A 12,980-nucleotide genomic window follows, 5' to 3' on the forward strand; every position below is an offset into this window, starting at 1 on the left:
GGCTCGGAGATCGCGCAGCAAAATGCGACGTTTTTATTCGAACCGGGTTTGAAACGGAACTTACACGCGTTGTTTAACGCTTTCTCGCATTGGTAATGGGTTACTCATGATGTTGTTCTTTTTTTGTATTGCTTATTGTTTTTCCCCTTTTTTGCAACATCATCACCTTCACGTTGTGATAAGAGAAAATATGTGTTGAACAGCATACCTCCCGCCAGCAATGGAGTAGGCCGAAATTGACTGCCGTAATGAAATGTCACTGATTTTTCGAAATGAACGCTCATATCTGTTCCTCACACACATGCAACACCGATCTCTTACGCCGCTTTTCTCTTTCATTTTTGCGTGATTTCATCGTGCCCAGATGATGACCTACTTTGGGACTGCCTTCATCATTGACCCGATTATATTCATATACACCGTACACTCTCCGTGTTTTTGTTTTGGTTTGATCATTTTTTTGTTTCTACTTGGAACTCATTACACCCTTGATGCTCTCGCATGCGTGGCTTTGTAAGAACAATGTGAAACAGACACTTGCATGTAATGCAACAGTAGTGTAACCTTTCCAAACGATACATTGTAATGTGTGTATATTACTAGGAGGAATGCATGACTCAATCATACAACATATACTATTGTATTTATAGCAAACATCGTAGATCTACACGAAAATTTTTTAAAAAATGTATTAAAAAAGAAGATGATAATCAAATTAAACTTTATACATTAATTAATTAACGGCCTCTAGGGTTATGGATCAAACACTTCTTCTTCTTCTTTTTAGCTTAACGACCTTAATGGTTATGGCGACCATTTCTGGCTTACTAGACTTATTTTTACCACGTAGCTGAACAGTCAGTCCTTTCCACCGCAGGGCGGTCCAGATGGGTTTAGATCCCAGTCCTGTCGTGTGGAAATCTTTTATCACATTGACTAACGTATTAGTATTAGTTACTAATTTATAAGTTTTTAAGAAAAGTTTTCACTTTACTCTGGCTAAAATAATTTTACTTAAAATTAACTGTTTGTATTAAAATTTATTTAAAAACAGTAACATTTACATACGTATCAAACATCATTTTGAAATTAATTTCTGCAATTGGTATTTCACTAATTGCGTAAAAATCACACACTCGTTCCATGGTCAAACATATTTACCTTAACCTTCACCTCCAATCGGTGCGGGTTTTGTATTAGGTCCGTGAGTAAACGTTCCAGAAATAGGTACATGCACTGGTTGATTTCGATTGCCTTAGTCATGTTTCGAAAACAGTTTATTAGATTGGTAACCTCCACCTGCTGAATTGAGCACAGTTTTGAGTTTTTGGAAAAATTTGACGTAGAAACCAGCGGCCTAATTCACCGGCGTGGCAAACAGCCATTGCTAAGTATTTACAACCCCTGTAGGCTATTGTCATAAACCATCCAGCCATCAAGTACAGGGGTTCTGTGTTGGAAATAGAACCAACAAAAAAACGTTTCTCACACAACGTTGAATCAACACGAACAAGATTATTTGCATTTTTTATTGTTTTTCGTGCTATTATTTCCTTGTTACCGATCAAATTTTGCCGGCCGTGTTAAATATTATGTAAAGTGCCCTTTTTACAAGTAATAATGTTTTGGCACTATTTTTGTCTATTTTTTTTTTATTATACCAATGAATGTATAGGTTTTCAAATATATATTTTTAAGAAAAATTAAATAACCTAATATTCGTTGCTATATAACGGATATGCTTGCTCACCTAATTTAGTTTTTAAGTAAGTCTAAATTAGCCACTTCTATGACATGATTTGCCAAAATTCTATGTGTACCTGCCAATGTTGCAAAATTTGTCACTTCTTGTTAAGCATAGGCGACCTTGACCACCTTGGTAGTGGAGTGTGCCTTTCGCGCACAGATTCCAATCAAAAATCACCATCCACATTATGTCCTCTCTCACCTGTTGTATAATTCACGTAGGCTACCAACAGCGCCAAAAACCGTGCCAGGTACCCTTCTTATGCACCGTCACGAAATTATGTTTATCGTTGATTGTCAAGGTTCCTTTGCAACAGGTTTACGTACGAAAATGGGCTGCTTGATTTATGATTAATTTATCTTCACAATCGATTCGAATGTCCCAAAAACCGGAACCAAGTACGCGGGTAGTAACTATAGCGTCAGACAATAATGCCGTTATTAAACATGGCATTTTTGGCAAAGCGATTTTGTCGTCTATCCGTCAAAAAGAGCTCTGACAGTGCGTTTGACAGATAGATGCCGTCCGCTCGTGTAATAATGCCGTTATTAAACATGGCATTTTTGGCAAAGCGATTTTGTCGTCTATCCGTCAAAAAGAGCTCTGGCAGTGCGTTTGATAGATAGATGCCGTCCGCTCGTGTAATAACTCAAGATTCTGCAAAAATCTTTAAACGGTTTAAATTGACCGTTTCTCTTAAATGGAATCAAGTTAAAAATTGGAACATATTAAAATAAAATTATATTGACCTTCTCTCCGGCCGAAGAGCAAATAAAATTGCCACCGCCATCAAAACATCTTCTTCTATATCCATTATGAACTGTTTTCACAAATTTAACAGAAGTTTAAAGCAAGTTCATATGAACGTGAACAACGCAAATATAAACAAACCGATAGTTTGACAGATAGACGACGGTCCGAAGCAAATCGGAATCGAACATGCTCGATACCGATTTTGAGACCGGCATCTATCTGCCAAACGCGATTTGACAGATAGACGACAAAACCGCTTTGCCAAAAATGCCATGTTTAATAACGGCATAAGAATTCTATAATTTTCTATTTATTACGAACGATGAACTAAAATTATTTCCATTTGTTGTAATAAGATAGAAATTTAGTTTTATAAATTTTAAAAAGGTGCATAAAATAAAATAAATAAATCACAAACTTTGATAATAAAAAAAATAGTTAGAAGACATAAAATTGCACAATAATAGAAAATACATTTAGCACACATAAAAACGAACGACGAAAACAGGAGGAGAAATAAGCGATAGGGAGAACAAAAACCTGAATTATTCGAAAATGTGCCTTATTGCAAAGCCATTTAAGTGACCGCTAATTAAGCTGTTAAACGTAAGGCAGAGGGCAACAGCAGGCGAACCGTGGCCTCAAGTTCAGGTTCGAAAATTAGGTCCGGAGCGGCAACTGACTAGCCGGCGGCTATTAGCAAGGGACTAAACATGAAGAGATCGTTATCTTCGTAAGCAAACAATCCCACCAACAACGAACGTGGTGGACCAATCCCTTTTTTTTCAATGTGAACGATCTGTACAAGTCTTCGGCACTGTTGTAGATGGAGCCAAGCTGATTCGCCCGAAAATGGAAAAACAAATTGAATATAGTTTAAACAAAAAATAGTTACAAGCCACTAACTGCGGAGAATATTGTCCATGGTTCACGACAGTGCTTTTCGGTTCTGTGACATACCTAACAAGCGTGTATGATTTATGCACATTCCACCATTTCTGTAAAACTTATTTTAAAGTCACGGTCCGGTGGATCAACTGGCCGGTTGTAGGAAAATAAGACCAAATAAACCATCCGTTTTGTAAGCGTCGGTACATTATATCGGACCGATTAGTGGTGTTCTGTTCAGGTTCTGAAATTTGCTGTAGATCGGAAACTGTGAAAATCCGATAGTCGGTGGAGAAACATGTGCAACGCGTACCTTCATTGAGAAGACCTCCCAGGAGTATTGAATCAGAACTAGATAATGAATCATTTTATTGGCGTAATGCCAACAGGAATTCGGATGGCTGTGGTACATAAGAATTGCAATATTTAAGAGAGATCCTTAATACTGTTGTTCATCCTGGGAAAACTCATAAAATCCGGAAGTCCGTAGAAGATCTGTTCATTTGGACACTATCATCAAGATACTAAAACTGAAGTAAAATACAACAGTCGGACTATAATCATTACGAACTTGGTCAAGAGCTATAGAAAACTTGAAGCGTAAGACGAAAACGCTTCGAAAGATACGATCATATCAAGGTGTACATATACAAGAAAACCCCAAAAAATAGAAAGACAGGGTAGTGCAAAGAGTAAAACACATCCAGAATGCTCATGTGAGTTACATTATGAGTAACGTACGAGTGCGTTAAGCAAACACGATTAATTTCATGATCGAAGCATGAGAAAACTTTAGTACACAATTCCGGGAACTTTAATAAAACTAGAGTACTCAGATAAATGGCAAGCGATTTCGCCAAAGCAGCAAACTAAACTAACATCATAAGTTTCTATAGTTCATCAACGTAAAATCAACAACTTTCTCAAAGAACTTGTATATGATAGCGAACAAATACTGCTAAAATGTTTTTATTTTAGGCGATGGAATAAATATTCGATGGCTTCTTTAACGATACAAAATATTTTATCAGTAAACAATATCAAATAAATTATTAAAGGGCAATATTTCCAACATTACTTGGTTGGTAGTTATTCTTGACAATTGTAACAAGTAGAAAATATTCCAAATTTCGAGTCACTTGAAATGTTAATAACTCTCAACAAAAACTAAAACCTCTATAATAACTGGAAACAATTAGAATAAATAGATTTTATTTTGTATTGTTTCACTTCAGATTTTTAGGACATACAATTTTACATTTTCAATCTCATATCTACACGTTCTTACAACGCAATTTCAAAACCAGATGAACTTTGTAAAGTTCTTCAAAAAAAATGATTGACCATGGAGCATGTTGCTGTTTTAATTTATCCAACGACGTTGAAGAGTTCGTAAGCATGGACACATTGAAATTGTTGAAGCTGGTAATTCGGTGCGTGTTGGCGTGCTGGCGAAGGATATTATCGTGCCTACGAAGCAATTACATTAATGAAGTGTAGTTGAAGATCAAAGGAAAAAACTCCGAATGGCTGTAAAATATTTCCAAGCGCGGACGAAGCGAATTCTTCGCGCGTCAGTTTGAAACTCACAAAAGTTGTCCGTGTCGTTCTTTAGATCTTGAGATTGATACGTACATGAAGATTTAACATGATACGCTGTATTTTAAATGGTATAGAAAAAATCGATCACTATGTGATTAGAAAACAAAGTTGGATTAACAGCTTAATAAACTTTAAAAATGCATAAATTAGCCAAAAAAAATCATTGTCTTTGCTAGTTTCTTCAATAACACTTTTTGACTTCTTTGTAAGCTCTGTTATTGCTTTCTATCAACTATCAAACTTTCTATTATTCATTCGCATCATGAGTATCTATTTTTATATAACCACATTCCAAGATTTCTACAAGCATCTAAATAACTAGCATGGAATTCATGCTGTTCCCGGTTTGTGGACAGCAAGTGGTAATAGGGATGACATTGATTGGAAGTAATTTCCAATCACATTATTTCGTCTAGGGCTACGTTTCCCCTCATACAGCCACATTAGAATTCCAGGCAGCTAATTCAACCCGTGAAGAAACAACCGTTTGTTTTTATGTACATCCCGTCTGATCGCGACAAACGTCGCTACCAACCAAAGGTCCCAATTTGCGTCCACCATTGACAATACTACTGGACATTCGAAGCCACCCTATGCAACTAAAGAGTGCGTAAAGATTGACCAGTTTCTGTCGTAAAGAATAATTGTGTATCGACGCGGTACGATCCCAAGAAACTTGGCGTAACGCGAAATAAATAAAAGAAAGAAAAAGGGGTAATTAACTGAAAGTCACCGTAAGATGAAACCTGATTTCTTGCAGTAAAACTTTGATAGAGCTTTTTCAATCATATTTTAAGGCCTTTCATAAATTTATCACGAATCGAAATTTGGGTAATAAAATAAGTAAAATCGAATGAGTTTTTCTAACTATTTAACCATCAACTCCACTTCTGGATATATTTTTTAGAAACATTTGAAGAACATATTAATTTTTGAAGAACATATAAGAGCGATTATTGAAAGAGATGTTACTTGGCTATTAATAAGGTGATTTTTTAAAGATATACTTTACAGTTTACTCGAAGAAGTTGAGAATTGAACCGCAACCAAGAAATTCTCTATCGATGTGTTTATCAAGTAAACTTTTGTGTTTATCTTGAGTAAACTCAAGATTTGACCTTTGGTCGCAGAATTTGGATAGAAAATTGAGCAATTTTTGAGCATTGAGCAATTGGATAGAAAATTCAGCAGCTAGAGTAAAAAAGCTACTTCTTCAATGAATAGTAATGTAGGAGTAATGTAGGTAGAGTAACAAGATTCATGACGTTTGAGAACTTTAACAAATGTATCTCATCCTCCCACAAAACCTTCACTCCAACAAATAACCGTCAACAATCAAAACAACTATTTATTCCGTGGTCGTGTAGGTGGTCCGATGCTATGTATGAAAAAGCCAAACAAACTGACTGCAATTACTTTACACCCATCAGTCCTTAAGCAAGAGAACTACGCTTCTTACTAGGGACAAGATACAGCACGCTAACAATTATGCTACTGCGCAGTTTGACAAACTGAATTAAAATATGTTTATGGATAACCACACAGTTCTTGAATAGCATTTCAATTCAACTGTGCCCCACAAAGGTAAAAATCTTATCAAAACAAACGGAAAAGTGTATCATGAGACGCTAGACGACGAGGAAACCCGTATGGAAATGTGTTAAAGAATGAATAATTTACCACCAGTGTCGTATTGTTTAGTTGTATTATTCAATATACAATTTACTGCGATATTGAAAGAAAAGCTTTACTAATTTATACTGAGTTATAATGGATTTAATTAGGCAATGAATATTTAGAACAAGCAAATAAAAGAAGTAAACTAAAACTAAAATTCTTTTTAACATGAATCGTATAATATTTCTTTTTTCCATCCATACAAACGATACCAACTTCCGCTTCAGTCTCGAGCACATGCCACAACGCACCCCAAAATCATGACTCATATAGCTTAACAAATTTTAAACTCAGCAAATATTCCAGCGGAACTCAGTGGTGTAAAATGGTGTGTGAGCGACAAGAATGTTGCACTTCCTTTTTTTTGTTACATTCTTTCGTCTTGTTCTTTAGAGTGTTGCCTTTCCTGAACTAGAAATAAAGCACTTAAAAAAACCCACGTCAGTGTTCAGTTTCGACACTGATAACTTTGCTCTGCACCAATGCACAAAAACACAGAGAATATCGTTGGAATTTGCATTTTATCATCGAACTGGGACACTGATAGACACGATTCAACGATTCTAAATATTTTACAAACATTTGGTTGCTCGGTTCGCTTCACTAAGGTTGGTTGGTGGAGCGATTGATTGCAAAAGTTTGTCAAAGAAAAAACTGTGACAAAAATCGTAAATATATACCATCGCAAAAATACATCTTCACCATATATTTAACCAGACAGCAACGCAACAGATAAAGAAATAAATTGGAACAAAGAAAATGTAATCCGGGCGTAACGTCTTGAGTTTTACAATTTTACTATCATTTTTTTGCGGATTAATATCAAACATTATATCATCAGCAATATGCAAAAGACAGCCAAAGACCGTTGAAGTTCGTTTGTCCCACGCTTGTCCAATAAAGAGTTTCGTTCACAACTATGAGCATGCATTAAAGTTAGACGACACTTTGTTCCGGGTGTGGTTATGCGCAGAACATCCGAACCGAATTCTCCTTGGTGTAGGTCACGAGGAGCAACCAATGGGACGGACAATCTAAAACGAACTAAACGTTTTCTTTGTCTGCTGTTATGCGCATTACCAGCAATCAGATGTGCATGTAGCCATAACCTTCAAATTAAGAAGAATGGAGGAAATGTAAGTGTGTAAAGTTTTTGTAGAAATACATTTCAAACGACATCAGTTGTTTAGGTGTGAGAAATGTATAACAGTTATAGCCACTGAAATTCATTATCATAGTTTTTATCGTGTTTAAATAAAAGAGATATTATGTTTTTTCTGTAGACATTAAATTACTCAATTCAACTATTTGTCATTTGAATCACGTCTCTTTGTTACAATTATTTTATATACAAAATGGCTAGCTTAATACATAATATAGAAGCGATAACATGTGTGCTTTGAGATCATTATCACAACATCATTACTATTCAACAGGCTGCGCCTCATTCATTTCGTGTAAAGTCAAGTAATTGTAACTATGTTGACATGGTTTGTTTGCGGTTACATTTGGCCACAACCTCAACAAACTGACTCGCTATACTCCTAGCGATGGCGTCACACAAACCGCTGTTACGAATAACGGAAATGTTATGTTCTGAAGTTATTTGTTTCTCTGTAAATTATGATAATAGCTTTGACTTTGTTGCTTTAGAAATAGTTACAAAGTAGGGTTTTGGGAAAATAATATATTTGCAGCAATGTTAGTCAAATGTATTGAAAAATGTTTGCATTATTGTACATAGTGTTAAAATTGTGGATTGCTATCAAAAGTACATATATAGCTAATAGTATGTAAATACTTTAAAATTTATATTATTTTTTGACGACTGTTGAGTGATCAATTACACTCCCGATCGATAGTTGTAAACGCACCCGCTAAACTCGTCAAACGTGTGACGTAAACAGCTTATCCGGCAAGGGCTGAGTCCCGATGAGCATGGATAACTTGCGTTCCACTGTAATTGAAAAAACTCTTTAATTTTATATTTTTATTCAAGACGATGGAGCACCCATTAATGGTTTACCCAGAAACCGAATCTAGTTGAGATTTGTGCTACGATTTTCGGTGTATTAAGTCTCACACATAGACACGACACCACAGAATTGCCCAATCAATAAAATTCTCCATGTTAAAATTTTCTCCAACAAAGCAAGAAAAAAGGTACATATAAACACCGAAAAGTCTTTACAACATTAATTGTGAAATGATTATAAATTAACTTCATAGATTCAGCGAAACCGTATAAAACCCGCCCTTTTGTAAGGCGATCCTTGGCGACAAGAAAATGAACAAACTTTTGTGCTTATCGACGCACAAAAGAGACACACTCAACTATCGCCGCACATATTGTAGCGCAGGGCAGAAAAATAAAGCATGTGAGCATAATGGAAGTGAAACTTCATTTAGAAAAGGCTGTTTCCACACCATCGAGGTGACTAACTTCGAAGATGAATGGTGTTTTCAGCAGTGGCATATATCAAGGATAGGATAAGAACCAGGCCACTACGACGATCGCACCCATGACCAATTCGTATGTGCGAGGGCACAGAAAAGGACACTGTTGTCGGGTATGTCGAAACACGAGAGAACACACTCGTGGTGCTTTGGTGCTTTCCATGTGCCTTTCCCGCATCGGGAAGCCCTTATAACCATCCAATTTTCAGCGTTCGAAGAAGCTTTCCGAGAAGTGTGTATGTGTGTGTGTGCCCAACAAACAATCCTTGAAAGATTTATTTGCAAGATTTATTGGAACTTAAAAACATTGGCAATAAATTAAACATCAGAAGGAAGGACGCGGATGGTTCCGAATTGAGGGCACAGAATGTGCACGTTAGCACCGAACCTTAGTGAACTGTTAGTAGCACGTACGCAAACACGCACTGAAACGCGCATCAACAGTGCGGTGGGGTTTCCAATTAGATGCCATGAAGATAATGAGTCAACACTGCCACTGCTGCTGTTGATTGCAATTGAGTGTTGCATCGTTTAAATTTTGTCGTACTACAATATACTCTCTGCATCACATTTTTCTTAAGCGTAGTTACAGCTTAATTATATGTATATTTTTTGTTAATAGAAATATTTGTAGCACTAACGATACTTTCATTATCATGTTAATGGTTGTTTCAATTGTCAGCTTGGTACCCACCCAACAACATTCGATACAAAGCGAATCAATTTCGAAATATCCTTCATCGAGGTGCCCTACGAACAAGGACATAATCACATAAAGAAGCATTACCATCACCAGCGTTTCCTGGGCGTTTTGTGGGAGAGAGCAAATGGTATACAGCTTTTTATATGCGATATCGAATGACATAAAATGCCACCGTAATACTATTGTTGTGAAGCCACCAGGACACGGCATGGCTTTTTTTTGTTAACAAAAGAATTAAGATTTACCCCGATGCCATCCGGCAGTTTTCTATAGTGTTTCGACTAAATAGGAGCAAAGGAAAACTCCCGATTCTATACCGCTGCACATGTTACGCAGCTTTCACAGTCCTTTGTGAATGCGTCAAACATTTTGTCCTCGAGCACTCGTCGCTCCTATAGACAACACCCGACAAAGGATCAAATTTCTTCGTGCAGAGCAAAAAAGAAGCATTCATAACGACGATTTGCAAGCTCTCCTCGCCACGGATGCGGATGATAATGAAGGATTCTGCTTAGCTTTATAAAAATATAACAACAACAACAACAACAAAAAACCATTCGCCGTTGCTGTGTTGATGATTTACTTTTATATCTTTGTTATAGATACGATAAAATTTATGAAACCATGCAGCGAATCTCGCGTTCCGTGAAGAACAACGGCAAATTGAAATAAAATTCTAACGCTTTCTCGCGACCTCCTCAACGGTTCGTACGGAGTTTTTTTGTTGCAACTGCAAAAACTACCACACGGTGTGAGAAATATGAAGCTACGATAGATGAAATTAAAAGCACAAGAATGAGAATTTGATTTGGCGAAAATCAACTCTGTATATAGTTGGAAATTAACAACAAAACAAACCCTCACACACCACACACGCTGGACCTTTGTGAAGCGCTGAAGAGAGCAATAAAATTTATTGGTCTACCATCGCGGACAATTCCGCGCAACATCGTACGTGCTAATGATAGAAAAATTGCATTACACTCTTTTAGAAAACATAGCAAACTCCCCCCGAAATGCCCGCCATTAGAAGGCAATTTGGACAGAAAATTGCAAAAAAAACGGAGAATGTTTTTTTTTTCTTTGTCTCCTCATATCCCTCCATCCCACTAACATCATCGCGTTGCAACAACGATATATGGTCGATGTGAGCATTTATGACCGATGAAAAAGAATTAAAACTTGAAGCGAAATAATAATAATAGTATTGAATCGAAACTGCACTCTACTGTAGATGCCTCGTCCAGTCCATTCCGCTGAAGGTTACCGGAAAATGGATGGCTAAAGGCCAAATGGCTTGTCCAGTTTTATGGCCGTTCAAAGCACATAACACATTTCTAGGCAACAAACACATAATTCGCGAGACAGATTATGAAGATCAGAGACACTTTGGGAGATTAGTTAGTTTTCGCTCTGATGACTATCTAGCAGTATTTTAATTGTCAACATTCTTTTTCATATCTGCAAATGTATAAATCACAACAGAGTACACTTTATATAACGGAAAAAAAATAAATTCTTCAATTATAAAAACCCTAGCAACTAATCTCACGAGAAGAAGAAAATGTTGCATTCATCTAGCATAATTTCCAGTTTCTAGCAATCAATCAAACAAGAAGACTAACAAACACAATCACCCTGTCACACCTTACAAACAATCGTTGTCCGGGTAAAAGGAAAGCAGGTTTTCTTGGAAAAACGGGTGACAAACCAACTCTGTCACGAATTCTGACAGTTATGGATGGTAAATCCGGCATGCGGAGGACTCATACTGCACCCTCATCTTCTCTGGTCGTTGGACAAACAAAATCATCCGAACGGTTTTCATGCCCATCAACAGAGACGCTAAAACTGTTCCAGTTACAGTAGTGGAGATGGGAATGAAAGCGTCGACCCATTTTACCACACAGTTTTTCTAGATGATTAGGCTTCTTGGAGGCTTTTTTTTTTAATTTCTCGGCGAAAGCTCGAGGTCCTGCGATATTGGTTATATTAATCAGTTTTTCCTTGCTATAAACATTAGTTAAAACATATTAATATTGATCAAATTTAGGAACGATTCAAAGGTTCATACAATTAACAAAACAAATATGAAGGGATGCATTATTATCATGAAAGATGATAGACATACATACACACTGAACACTAATATTTATCAATAAAAAGAGTTGTGCCTATTATCCGTGATATTCGCTTATCCGGCAAAGGCTGAGTTGCGATGAGCACGGATAATTTGCGTTCCATTGTAGTTTGTTCATTTTAACAAAAAAATACAAACACATTTAAATTCTTATTAAAAATAAGAAATGTACGTTCTAAGCAAATTATTGTTTAAAACGTATCGCAAATTAATTATTATTCGTAGATTATCTTTTTAATTAACATCGATTTATTAATTAGTGTTAGCTAATTTTGTAAGTTGACTGTGTAGGCACCAACAAATTATTTAAATATTTGATTGTATCATGCCGTTCTGTAACGTTCGACCCTCAGCAAGGGGTTGAAGCACAATTTTCTATGATTTTAATTTTCGTGTATTGTTTGGGTTTGGCCTTCTTGCCCAAAAGTGGGTCGTATGTCGACTTGAGTAAGTAATTTTCCTTCCCTGCCTGAAAGGTCGTAAATCGATAGTCCCTACACTTAACCACCTTTTACCTAATACCTGTCAAACACCGTCCGGAGCGACCGAAATGCCATGATAAGCAAGGAAAGCGCCCTCTCCAAAAAAGAAATGTCGCTTGCTGTACATTCAACGAACGAATCAAACACCCCCCGAAAATAAGTCATATTCAAGTGGCTATAAAGCTGATAAATATCAATTTTATTGGTGTTGGTAATGTTCGCCTTTGCTAGCTCGAATGCGTTAACATACAGAACAGTGAATAGCCAAATGCTCGTCAAGCATGACACTATACTATCGTGAAGTAGAGCAATGTTGGCTCTAATATTCGATACCCAATTGTGGAACATCTCGCAACCAAACTTGCATGAAGTAAGGAAACATTTACTTACGATCCCCAGTCAATCGATAAATCTTCAAATAATGTATTGAAGCATAAGTAGACGCCACCTTCCAATAAGAAATGTATCTGGATGCTTACCTGAAATGAAATACAAACAAAAAGGAATGATTAGATATAGGTTCTTACCTTC

The sequence above is a fragment of the Anopheles funestus genome, chromosome 2RL (genome assembly GCF_943734845.2).
Source record: "Anopheles funestus chromosome 2RL, idAnoFuneDA-416_04, whole genome shotgun sequence".
Classification (NCBI taxonomy): domain Eukaryota; kingdom Metazoa; phylum Arthropoda; class Insecta; order Diptera; family Culicidae; genus Anopheles; species Anopheles funestus.